The 14,237-nt window shown below is 39.8% G+C and overlaps 1 protein-coding gene across 3 annotated transcripts in view; it reads right to left on the bottom strand.

Moving 5' to 3' along the window:
- LOC118321114 (FERM domain-containing protein 5-like) overlaps positions 1-14,237 on the bottom strand; it is a 68,927-nt gene that overhangs the window by 20,374 nt on the left and 34,316 nt on the right. The window lies entirely within an intron of this gene.

The following is a 14,237-nucleotide window of genomic DNA, read 5'->3' as shown; positions in this document are numbered from 1 at the left end:
CAAATTCTAATTATTTTTTCTCCCTCTCATCAGGAAGTAAATTTTTTAGAGCCTCTGAGAAGTCAAAACGGCCACCAGAAAGTGTTTTAATATTTCACTACCCTCAAGGGAGATATATGAGGGCTATCAAATATTCATATCGAGGCAGCAGCCACCTGTGAAAGCTTTGAGAAATTTCTGCTGCAGAAAAAGACCTGGAAAAGCACTGAGACAAGGTTTAGGCAAAGGAAAAGCCACGGTGAAGGCAGGCAAGGAAGGCAGCCCTTGTCATGAATTACAGTACAAAAAGCTGCATCTGCATAAAGCTGCATCTGCCCCAAAAGACTCATTATAAACCTGTTTTAATCAAGTCTTTATTTATATTTAACTGCAACAATAAGGTACATGGCAACAAGGCTGCCACTGAATACATAACAAAACATGAGCCAGTAATTGGGACTTTGGTTACAACTGCATAGCCAGCTAAATTCTGCTCTAAACTAAGTACCTGACATATATTAAAATAGTTATAGCCCCCTTGCCGGTGAGTATGCACAGGACCCAGGTTGTAGACTACAACTTATATAAGGCAAATCTGTGTCAAACAGGTTGTAAAGCATGCTGTACAGAAGAATGTAAGACCAAAGGATTTTGTGGCATCTAGTGGTGCAGTTGCAGATTGCAACCATTTGAAATAGCTCAGCCTTCCAAGCGTGTAGTAGAAACTATAAAAATGTAAAAAATAGTATGTATAATATATATATAAAATAGTAGTGTTTGATTTGTCTGTTCTGGGCTACTGTAGAAATATGCTGGCCTCTGAGGATGAGGACCCATTCCCTCTGTAGATACAAATGGCTCATTCTAAGGTAACAAAAAGGTTCAGGTTCAGCCTCTTATGTGGACATGGTGGTTATGGTTATATGGACATGCAGACATCATGTTTTTAACACATTCCCATATGTTATACACACCTCTTACTGTATAATCTAGGCATACTTGTAGATAAAGTTACTGACATCGTCACCAAGGAGACCTGTGCGTGCCTACATAGTGCCTGCATATACATCCAGTGTGAGATTTCACCAACTGTACCATGTACACTGTAGCCTATAGGTTATAGCTGTTCTTTCTTCAGTGGCAAAGGAAATATAAAATATCCTACATTGCCCTTTAGAAGAGACACTGCATTCACATACAGTATGTTACACAAAACTGCATAGTCAGAGAAAGTCAAAGGCAGATATATGAGAACGGAAGGGTAAAAGAGAAGAGAAAGACAAAACCAAATAAACAGAGGGAGAAAACAGAGGAAGGCGAGAGTGAGAGAACAAGCAAGGCCAGTTGACTCTGATGAATCTGTCCCAACACAGCGTGCCACAGCACAGCAATTAAAAAAAGGATAGGAGAATAGTTGCATTGAAGGATGTACGAGCCATTTTCAGGTACAATCCCTGTTGAGACACATTATTTAAGACAATGTGCGAATCTCTGTGATGGAGCTGGTTCACACTTCGGTTTCACTTAATATCAGATCAAATGGCAGAACGAATACCCCTGAGGAAGCATGTGGCTTAACAGTGTCAGGGTACTAAGATTAGAGTTATTTCCCCTCTTTGCATTGGGTAGAAGCTCAAACTGCACTTATTGTCTAATAAAGAGCCGTGTTGTGAAGGTTTGCTTGTATAAATTATATAACATTTTATTATTTTGTACTGTTTATCCTACACCATATGTAGTCAATTACCCTGTACCCAATATTACATATAGTCCCCTTAAAGATACCATAAGATCTATGGTAATGCCGGGGGCAGTTGGTTGGCAAGAACTTGAAGATGCGTCTGCACAAATTGAAAACATTTCAACTTGAGTGAAAAATTGGTGCAAATTTTGGAGTCTCTGGTAAATTCATAGGCTGAGATGAACACAAACACACAGGGACACTCCTACAGAAAAGTGTTTTTAACCTGCACCAAAGCACAACCCAACCTAATCAGGTCCACTTGTGTCAAGCTATGCACTTGCCAGACCTTTCCCAGGATGCACCGGGCTGACCCTCCATCTCCTCTGTCAGTGTGTCTGTATGTCACTGTCACCACATACACCCTGACTCACCAAGACAGGCCTGCTGACTAGCCCGGCAGCAAAAATAGAAACACACACATCCATGTGCAGTCTCACACATGCACACAAGGAGCCTCAATCCTTCTTGCTCTATTGTAAATGTCTTTGGTACACCTGTGAAACCTCTAGATCCACAACATTTTCAGAGCCTCTACCTCCCACTCCCTCCATCTGCTGTGCACTGTAGTGTAAACTACAGCGATGCCCAAAAAAGCCTTCCCAATTAATCATGTTGTTACTGCCGTGTTTCTATATGCCTAAGTGTGTGTGTGTGTGTGGGTGTGTGGTGTGTGTGCTGTGTGTGAGAGAGAGAGAGAAGTTACTGATGATCCATGTCCAAGTTAGTAGTTATGGAACAACAACAGAGAGGCAGGGCGATTTATCTCAGTCTAATACTTTAGCAAATAAATGAGAAGGAATGAAATGTATTAGTAGAAACCATTCATGAAGAATTCTTAACTCCTTGGTAAAACAAGCTAGAGTGCTTTTTATAGCACCAGCACAATGCAAGCACACACATTTTAAACAATGGATTTATCAGATGTTACAACAGATTTTAAATGGTGCGACTTAATAAAGAGCTCCTGATCTTGAGTATTCTATTGTGCATTACAATGAGTGCTGGTAATCCTATTGCTCCTGGTAATTTACCTGACTCTGCACACCGCAGTTTGTAACGATGAGATCGAAGCACACTCTAACTTTGTTCCACGCTCAATGTCTGGCTCGACTAAACAGCCATAGAATAAAGCAGCAGAGTCTGTCTTGCCCATAGGCAGCTGACCAAACACTTGTAATGTATATGTGGTGTTGTGTTGCATACTGATGAGACACACTGAACTTCAGTGAGCTGACCTGGGATCCACTGGGACACAAACGCAGGCTCTGAGGCAGAAACATTATCGATCTCAAGTTAAGTGTTCTTCAACATCCTTATGAGATTTAAACCCAGAGCCAAGCTGCAATACACTGGTGGCTACAGACAGAGAGGAAATACTATATGTTGCCAGTTAAAGCACTGTTTTATTGTTTTTGAGTAGATAAACTGCAGATATTTTATGTGGTTTGTGGTCATGTGATTTCAGTGTGGGAATTTTATTCTCTCACAATTTTCACTCCCTTAGGTATTGTTGCTGTGGTGCAAATAATTACATCCATGCTATTTTCGGATTAAAACCTTTTTATTGCTAAAACATCAAACAATAAAATGCCCTGCTATAGACATAAATGGCTATACGCTTTAGAACTTATACAACAGGCTTTGCAGTGGGATTGATTTTTGTTTTATACTCAACAAAAGGACTTTACACTAACTGTAGAATGCATTGTTAATACATTCTTTAGGATGCACCCCATTGTGTAAAGTACTGAAAGTTTGCAAATCCATACACTGTAAGCTCTTGTGAATGTAATTATCCAGTCTATCATACAGCACTGTGGGGGTCACTTGCATTAACTTCGACATTTCATGTGAGCAAGGGTTACATTTTTGTTGTAAGCTTTTATAAGATGCAGGAAAAAAGGAGTAAAGTTTTCATGTGACAGCTGACTGCTGCAATGAGGTCATAGTAATTGGGCTTTTAAAAAAGATTTATTGAGCTGAGTTTTAATCAGTGATGCAACATCACATTTCAGAGTAAACAAAGCATGGCTTAAACATTGCCTACTGCCATCTCATCACATTGCGTTACAGAGAATTGGAACTATTAATGAGCTAAATGTCAGACTGTTTTCCTATGGGTTTATTTGGAATTAGTCTGTACTGACATACAGTCGCCAACAGACTTCACTAAAAATAAAAGTAGCTGAACAGACATGAAAATCTGTTTATTTCCTGCATACAATATACAAAGTAGACTGTTTTCAAGCTCAAAGATCTGGATGCAGATGTCTCTTAATCTCCTGAAGTTATGAAATGACTGTAGGGCTTTCATGTCGTCCTTATTCAACCACACATCTGAAAGATTATTTTCTCTTATAGGCCTCAGATGGCTCTCATGTAGGATTAGTTAGAGTTAGGTCTGTGACACTCGCCTCACCATATACTTAGAATAGTTTTGAAAAATGGTGTTTCCACTAATCAAACTCAGTGGCCCAAACCGGTCAAGTGTATTCTGGGGCTTTTGACAAAAATACATGAGCTAGTACCATGATTTTCTTGTCAGCTTTCAGTCAGTTCATGTGGTAGTTATTAAGGTCTGATATTTGATTTCACTGGCCCTCTATAGTCAGGAGAAATGGCTGGCCTGGAGGCCCTGTTCTCTAAGAGTTGTATATGTGTGCTATGTGTGTGTATGAGTTTACAGCAGACTTACAGCAGACTTACAGCAGACAACAGGACAAGGGAGCTGAGAACACTTTTGGATACAACTGAACTTTAGAAGTGAGACAAAATAATCAAAACACTTAATTAATTTCAATTTGCTGGTAACAATACAGAGGTGAGGAAGCTGAAGAGTTTAGGGGGGTTTAAGAATCAGCAGACAGGATTCAGCAGGCCAGAAGTACTGCAGAGTTTGATCACAAAGAAGGACTTTCAGTTGGTCTCAAAAGATGCTCTGGCAAATTGTCATATGACTCAAGAAGAAGAGGCAGGGCTTTGCTCAGACTGTCCTGGCAGATGGCGTTTGTGGTGGTGGAGACTGTTGCAGGTTGTCAAACCTCAAATTTAGGAGGTTCAATGCAGATTGCATCCTTTGTGGAGTAGTGAATCAGGTCTTTTGTCTTGCAAGGACAAGGGAGAGGTATTAACAGTTTGCTCATCTAGCCTACACATGCTTTGTGGACTTAAGGCTTATGACAGTTCTCCACAGTGAGGAGTAGCTGTGGGAATATGGGGTGGGCTGCTGCTCCGAGCCAACAGGGGTTAGGGTTAGGGTTAGGAACGCAGGTTTCTCTTGTTACCAGAGAAATAGCTGTGTCCAGATTATTGGCAGCACACTCAGTGGGTGTTGTACTCCACCAAGGTTATATCTTGTCCACAGATTTGTTTTTGATTCTGAGAAGCAGAATTTAAAGGTGTAGCTGAGTGTCCGGGTTGATGACCATTGCTGCACAGGAGTGGTTTTCAGCAGAGTGGGAAGCCAACAGAAGAGGGTGAGCACCTCAAAGTCAAGAGGCCAAAACAGTCCTCTAGACAATAGTAAATAATAACTCAGTATTTCAGGGTCTTGTTAATGAGTGAGTGTAAGATGTGTGAAAAAATTAACAAAGCTCATCCTTGAGGAAAGGGTGGTCATAAATGAGAAATGAGCTCAGAGTAGCATTGCTGCTCCTTTACACTAAAAGGAGCATGTTGAATCTGATCAGGATGCCTCCTGAATGCATACCTGTGAAGGTATTCCGGGTAAGTCCAACAAGATAGCGATCCAGGGCAAACACAGAAGACAGTGGAGAATTTATATATCCCGTTTGGTTTATGAACGCCTGCCACTGCCACTGCCACTGCCACTCGGAAAATGGATGGCTGCATCAATGGATTTTTAATAACTTGTGAAACAGGAGAAAGTTGGACAGCAATAGACATTGAGTTGTTGTAGCAGTAGGTAACAGCAGTTGTTGGGCTTGTGCGGGTTGTAACAGTGGTAGCGGTAGCAGTAACAGTAGAATTGTGTGTGCACCTGCATGTGCTCATGTCCATGTATGTAATATGTTCCATATGAGAAATGGGATAGTAATAGTATGGGGGTGTGTGCAGCGGGCAGTAGTGATATTAACCACAGTGACTCACAGGAAAATGAGATTAGTGCAGGCCTGTCAGTGGGAGAGGAATGCATTAAACAAGCAGAGGCCCGTAAGTGCTTTATGGAAGCACGCGCAGTGTTTCATCACAGCTATAATAAAAGTGATAAACGGAGAGATGAAAATAACCCAGACTGGGGCCTAATGATCACTGTGGTCCTTAGTGGAGCATGAGCAGCAGCACGCCGCTCCCTCAGCCTGGCCAGGACTTGCGTCAGATTAATTATTGAGAGGGGTTCCATATCAGCTTGGGAAACACCACATCAATAAATGATGGTGTCACTTTAAGGAAGGGGGATTGCAATTGCAACAACCGAGTGTATGGTCCCAAAAGGCAACTGCTTAGGGTAGCGTCTGGTATCACTGGTGCTTGACAATGTTTTGCTTTAGTTTTGTATTTACATAAAGCTCTGAGCTCCTGGGTAGCAGGTGATTAAGTCGAAAAATGGTTTATGGTGGTCTTAAACATTGTCCGCTTCTTCTGGGCTCAACTGATAGTTCGCATATTTCAGTGCCCCACTGCATGATCTCTATGCTGATTTTCACTATTCTTAAAGTTGCTGCCTTCAAGGCCGCGAGTAGTAAAGCCTGTAAATGGCTTACTATCATATGATATAGTAATGTGTATTTCCATACTCTACTAGGCACAGAAGTGGTGCATGCCTCCGTCAATCAGCATATCAACATGCCTTGCTTGACAATCCAATGGAAGCAATAAATCAATTATATTACAATTCCATCTACAGATAGGAGTTATTCAGTTATGTTGTGTACACACTTACTTCAAAAGTAATATACGTTAGGTGCCAACAACTATAGTATGTAGTATAAATAGTGCTACCATACTTTAATTTTGTGTTGTCTCTGATGCTCCCAATGGACAAAAGTGGTAGGGTTTCCACTACTTTGTTTTTTTTGATTTCAAGAAGAATCTGACCAAAACAACCCTATGCAGGTCTTAAGAATAACTATTTGGGGCGCCCGGTTAGCTCAGTCGGTAGAGCAGGCGACCCCTCTCTCTCTATCCCCCTTTCCTGTCTATCTATAGCTGTCACTATCCAATAAGGCCAAAAAAAAAAACTTAAAAAAAAAGAATAACTATATGGAAATAGCCAATCTTCTAGCTGATGGTGTAAATGTAATATAATGAGGCATTAGTATTAAACTGGGACTGTTTCATAACCTGTCAAAAACTCCTTGTTGTATGTTTAAAAAAAACCTGGTGATTGTTGTAGGCTAAAGCAGATTTAATTGTGTCTCTCTCAGTATTAGAGAAATTAATAAACAAATTAGCAGAATGCAGCCCAATTCGTTAATTAGTCTTAAGGCAATGATGTTATTTTATTTTATTTTTTTCTATTTTAATTGTAATGTTTTTGGTCCATGAAGAACAAACAGGTTTGAGCTATTGAAAAGGGGAATTAGTAACTAAAAGTGCCTCTGATGCAGTGCTTGGAATTTAAAGGTATAAATCAACACTTTGGAAAAATTATACTTACAGCTTTCTAGATTTCTAGAGTTAAATAAGAAGATTGGTACCACTCTCATGCCAGTTAAAGCTAGAGCTAGCAGCAGGTTAGCTTTGCTTAAAGGACAATGACTAGATGCAGCTAGCCTGGCTCTATCCAAAGATAAGAAATGCATTTACCAGCATCCAAAGCTCACCAATTTACATGTTAAATCAGTATTTTTGAATTTTATCTGTACAAACTAAAAGGATTGCCAAGAATGCATCTTGCTGCCGCATGAACCCAAAGATAAGACCCAAAACACTGAGTGGGAGAGTTTTGTTTTAAGCACCCTGATCAAGTGGAGCATAGAGGAAGCTGGTGTTCCACAAGTGACACCAGTTCAGTACAACTCATCTAAAAAACATAAGGCCACACTCCAGTACAAGATGTTGACTGTGGCAACAACAAAAAAAAAACAATGACAAAAAAATGTGAATAAACCCTATGGGGATGACTCATACCAATGGCAAAAACTGTTGAAGACTGAACTGAACCTAACTGTACAGCCATTACTTTCCATTTGGCTGTATGCTGGTGATTCATTCTTGCTGCACAGCACGGCTGCACTTATTTAAATTGCTCAGGCTATATTATTCGTCCCCAGATTTAACCTCAACATAACTCAGGAAACAACACTGTGTGTGAAATAATGCTTTGAGAATTTATTTTTTATATGCCTGTGCTTCCACGGTGTAATTGCTTCAACATTTTCTTTTACTTTCAAGGGAGGCATTTTGAATCTTCTTGAGCAGAACTTTTTAATTAAAGGATTTTCTTGATACTTTAGACAGCAGACTGCAACTTCACACACATTTGGTGACTGATCCAAGCTCTGACAATCAAAATTATGGACAACGTTTGTAGGTAGTGCAATGCTTTCATTGGTGAAACTTAGATGACAAGATTGATACCACTCACATGTCTGTGCGTTAAGCCCGAGCCAGCAGGTGATTATAGCTTAGCTTAGCTCAGTATAAACAGTGGAAGCATGGGGTAAACCGCTAGCCTGGACCTCTTCAAAGGTAAAACATATGCCTACCAGTTCTTCTAAAGCTCATCACTCAATTAACTTATTAATGTTTGCGTTTAATACATATACAAATAGAAATGTAAAATCAACAAGTTTTGGTGGTACATCCTTTAACTAGACTCCAGAAAGTCACTGCCCCTGGCCAAGGGATAGTTATGTCAATCATAAATTTAAAACTTTTTCTTGTGTACTTTGTGTGCTTTAGAAGTTTCACCCTGCTTTAGTCCTTAACTAGGCTAATCTCCTTCTGGCTCACAAGTGTGATGTTCATCATTTCATCTAACTATTTTATCTACCAAGTGGTTGAACCATTACTGACACTACCACAAGACAGTTTCTGTCCACTTTCCTGCTTCAGACATTGATGGTTTTTGTTTCTTTGTTGTCAGGGTTATTATCTGTGTTTAAATGTGCATGACTAGCACATGGTTGTAAAACTTAACCATGTTGATAAACCAACATTTCACCCTTTACGGTTTGTAAGACAATAATCATACTGACAAATAACTCAAGCAAAGCAGGTGTTTGGTTTGTACTGAAATACACAATCACCCATCAGTAGCCACAAAGTACACCAGTGCCAGTCTGTGCCATGGATTTAATTTTTGCTAGAATCGTTTGCAATTTGACATTCTCAAATACAGAATCTCCTTAAGGAAAGCAATTCTTCAAACAAATTAGCTTCTCAATGTACAACGCAATACGAACCTGTAAGACAACAACCTGCTTTCATCAGGTATGACATTACTTGACTACACCTCTATCACTGCCTTTTTATGTTCACTTACATGCCCCTAAAACCCCCATAGCTGTAAGACAGAAAGACAGCGATCCTCTTAAAAAGATGTTCACTGTCAGCAGGCTGCCATCTTATTGCCCTTGGAGTGATGCTACAACTGCTTTCCCAATCAGTGCTCAGTTGTGTAAATCCTTTCTCGTTGAGATAGAAGCTCAGGCTCCCGGGGGCTCCATTACCGACATGCGACAGTGGAGAAGTGGTCCTGAGAGTAGAAACCCATAAGAGTTATAGGGGCAACCTTACTCTGAGTGCTCAGCACTGCTTAAATGCACTGGTAAAAATGTTTCTGCAGAGGTCAGAAGAGAAGAGAAGAGAGGGGCATTGGACAGAAGGAAATAAAATGCTATGTGGAAATGGAAGGTGATTGCGTTTGATTGAAGCTAAGTGGAAGCGGAAAGGTGAACAAATAATAAAGTAGAAGAGTACTAAAAGAAAGACAGCAGTCACAGTGTCTTGTTGCCCCAGTTGAGCAGTCTCTCAGGCTTTTCTCCAGGAAAAGGGCGCTGATGTACACGACATAAAAAGAAGCCAAACCACTGAGCACCTGTTCTGTGTCCTTCCTTTAACCCTCCAGCTCGAGGGACTAAGCAGTGCACTTACAAGTCCTTGCAAAAAATGTAAAGGTTTAGGTATCCCTCTGGCAAATTTCAATCTGGATCCTATTTTCTAAATTTTTTCAACCTAGATTTTTGAATCCTTTTCCATCTCACCACTTTGGTGAGACACAGGAAGGAGGTTTTGATCCGGGTAACAGCCAAAAAAAACACGCTTTGGGTACTTTTGTGGTTGATTTTTGGACTATCTATTGCCCCCATAGCAGTGTGCAAACAAAACACGAATAGCCCACCTCTCCTTTCAACACAAACAATTGCCAGCCATATCCAACTGGCAAAGTAAGCAACATTGTGACTGTAATGTTTACTGGCCCCTATAGCCTGGAAAGTGCAACTATGCTGAATGTATAGTAATTGGTGGATGTTTTTTCAGGCGAGATGATTTACATACTGTATGTCCTATACAATGTGACTGTTACTGGTGATACTGAATCGCGAAACCGTCTGATAACACGGCAGTAAAGATCCAGGATGTAGCAAGGTATCATAGCAAAAGTTGCCGGATGTGCTGCCTTTGAGGGTTAGGAGTTTATGATGTGTACACACATTAAGCATGCAGATACAAACAATCAGTCTTCATCGTTGCTTCGTCAGTAGACTGTGGCCATGAAATATAAAAGAGACAAGCAAGTGATAAAAAAAAAGAAATTCAGATACGGGAAATGTTTCAAAGTCAAGTGGGAGTGGGTACTGAATGCTTGCTCTCTGTAGAGAAAGGTAAGGACTGTTGCCGTGTCTGGCATTTAATCAAGCTCTGCAGCAGCAATGTACAGTATGCCCAGTCAACATTTTCACTGTAGGCTCATAGTCTAACCTTAGATATTTAAAAAAAGGCAAGTTTATTTGTACAGCACCTTTCAACAACAAGGGAATTCAAAGTGCTTTACATAAGGCATACAATGCAAGGAAAAAATAAGATAAGAAATAAGGGTAAAATAAAATAGAACACAAAAATAAGTTAAAATGGAATAAAAAAGATAAGACAGGAGATAAAATTACAGGCAGATACAGGCAGTCTTAAGCCCTGATTTAAGAGAACTGAGAGTTGGAGCAGACCTCAAATTTTCCAGGAGTTTTTTCCAGATATGTGGAACATAAAAACAGAATGCTGCTTCTCCATGTTCAGTTCGGATTCTGGGGACAGTAAGCAGATCTGACCCACACCATCTGAGTGGACTGGACAGTTCATAACGGAGCAACAGATCAGAAATGCATTCTGGCCCTTAACCATTCAGTGCTTCATAAACCAACAGTATTAATTCTTTAACAAACAGGAAGCCAGTACAAAGATCTAAGAGCTGGAGTGGGGTGATCCATTCTCCTGGTCTCCAGCAGCAGCCTTCTGAAATATATAGCTTGATGAATTATTTGGATCACATTGCATACACTGGTTAGACGCATTGGCAGCTGCATCTGACAGTGCTGTTTTTTCCTAAACTTTCTGCCACTGTTGAGCCGTATGACTGCTATGACATTAACAGATACACCAAGGAGAGAACATACAGAATCAATAAATCTGGGACATCCTGGTATATCACACCATCTCCTCCAACAGAGATAAGATAAGCGCTTATAGTTTCTTCTTTTTTCCTCTCAGTATAGTGCAAAATGTATTATTTCATATAGCAACCAAAGCGGGTAATGTAAAAATACATGAATTGGAGAATTTTTAGCTAAATAAAAAAAAAAAAGAAATGGTAGTTCTTACATATAGTTGCAAGTTATAACTTAACCTAATTGTTTTATTACATTCATCAGTCTCATTGAAACTACTATAACAGTCTCATTCTGTTGTATCAAATATAATTCAATTTCATGCATATTACAGATCAACAGTGATGTCAGCTCCAAAAACCAATAGAGTTGACTCTAGCCTCAAGATATTACTGACGTGTAATTTTTCTCACATTAAACTATTACTGTCATTCTGAGCCTTTTAAGAAATGAGGGGACACTAAATTGGATCGACTAAACTGTGCCAAAAATCTGGAACATTGCTGCTGATCACAAGAGACTTTCTGCAAATAGAATTGTAATGGTCTCCACACATTAATTTATTAGTCTGAAAATGTCTGTATGAGACCTTACTTTAGGCTTATTTTGACATATAGCTGCAATTACAAACTAAATACAGCAATCTTATATTCACGTTTGACTAAAACTTAATTCAAGGTGTGATAGGATAATATAATACCATACCATGTTTTATAATTGTATCAACTGCTTCTTCGAATGCTGTTCAAGCATTACTGCAAACACACCCCTTCATACCTGTACCATCTGTTATCTGTCAGGGTCTACAACGGTGGTAGTAAACACACAGATGTCTCTTAGACAGGCTTTAATAGTAAGCTCATTCCAGCAGAGCATAAGGGCTCACACTCAAACAAAAATCAGGTAAACAAAAAAGAACCCATCAATCATCTTCAGTTCAATTATGTTGACAGTGTGATATTGTCTTGCATGCATAATGATGGTAAACAGGTTCTTCTGGGAGCCTTTGTAATTGTGACAAATATGAGACAAAAAGGGCTCACAGCTCAACAAACTGACATGAACTTTACATGCCTGTATCATTTGTTGTAGCTGTTGTATTATCTGTGTACCTGTGGTAAAATAATGTGGGTATTAGTAAGTACAGTCATTACTGGTGGTGGTATGCAAAGTTGACATGTGAGTGCATATAGTTTGCCCAGAAGGAGCTGGAGTAAGTTGCTAGGGAAAAGGGGCGTCTGGGTTACCATTTTCCACATACCTGACAAATAGTGACTAAGAAATAGATAAAGGACTTTGGCAATCCGAGTCAAGTCTACACAAACTTGAACCAGACCACCAGGACCGGCAAGAAATGCTTTACTATAGTGCATAACAGCTTTAAGCATAGCAAATGTCAAGCAGTTCTCCTAGAAGTCATTAACCATGAAGAACTAGAGTGGGAACAACCAATTAGGAACCAATCACAATAAATGGAGCAAAACTATAGCTGCTATGTGAGAAATAGAAAAATCAAGAGACAACTTCAAACCACTATAGAGTGCTGCTCACAATACTGGAAAAAACATTCACTCAATAATGGTGAATGTATCATTATATTATCAATCCCAATTCAGTTTCCCATTTTTAGTATAATTAAAGTATAATAATAATAATAGAATAAACTACAGTATGGTTAAGTGGTATAAAAAAGTTTTTGAGCAATGTTCTTTAAGACACTTTACAGGGCACGCTTACAAAAACACTGCCACGATGAATAACATCAGTCACAGTGCTTTTCTGTAAAATATTAAAATGTAAGTGACATGGGATCCAACAAAAACTGTGGCTTGCTTTCTCAGATGTTAGGAGTGTTGAGGTCGTCTGTGTTCAAATGTCTACTTGAGTTGCATCTGGTAGCGCATACCCTCTGCGACACTTGTTATGTAATGGTGTAAAACATAAATCTTCAAGTTACAAAAGCTGTATTACAGTATAAAAGTGATTGTTTTTTTGCAAAACTGACATGTACTGCACCTGGCGACCTATTCATTGTGGTATGTTTGTGCGAGGTCAACAAATTCTAGCACACACTATGGTATAAGCAAATATGGGCAAATAAATCAAGTACTAAATAGAAGCTAGCATCAGTCTACCTCTAAAGCGGTTTGAACTAGACTATCATGGTGATTGCTTCTATGTTTTTTCATTCATGCATGGTGGCAGGAATTAGTGGTTTAAGTATTTGAGAGGCCAACTGCAGTAAATACCCAGAGGTCACTCAACTAACGACTACTCAGCTTCCTTGGCCCTATAATGGCAGTCCATTTTAATTAACCACTAATAAATAGATGTTATTATCTGGCTGAGCAACCATTTGACTCACCGTGAAAAGGTAAGCGATACGATTCACTGCCATGAGATTGTGGTTGAACGAGTGAGTGAACAACTTGCACTATTTGAAAGATAGGCAAAGAAAATACTTTGTACAAATGAAATGTGGGATGTAGAATGACAGAACATGCTAAAAAAAAGAGGCCGCAAGACACAACAACATCATATATTTTGTAAAAACACATATTTGTCTCTGTTAGGAACTTGGCTGCACGCTATATAAGCAGTGCCTTAGGGCAGGACTGTAACAAAAGGCTTAGAGCTCTGACACCACAGACAGTGGTTTGTTCTGTAAAAAGTGCTAACAGCCGATACTGTTGCCCTGACCGAGCAGACAGCAGGTCAAACGTGTTACTGATCACGGTCCATGATAGAAGGAGGCGCCCTGCATCTGCTGTGCTTGCATCCAGACAAGGATTCAGAAGGACACTGTGGGGTTTCAGAGCTCACACACATCAGGCACTTAGGCTCAGCTATCTTACAACCGTGCCCACACATGCACATGTATACATGGAGGCACACACACACACACACACACACACACACACACACATACAAACAAGCACGCATGA

This window comes from Morone saxatilis, unplaced genomic scaffold, assembly GCF_004916995.1.
Source record: "Morone saxatilis isolate NCDOM2014 unplaced genomic scaffold, NCSU_SB_2.0 Contig11, whole genome shotgun sequence".
In the NCBI taxonomy this organism is placed as follows: domain Eukaryota; kingdom Metazoa; phylum Chordata; class Actinopteri; family Moronidae; genus Morone; species Morone saxatilis.
The sequence above is the reverse complement of the archived record's forward strand: the minus strand, read 5'-3'. Positions and strand labels throughout refer to the sequence as shown.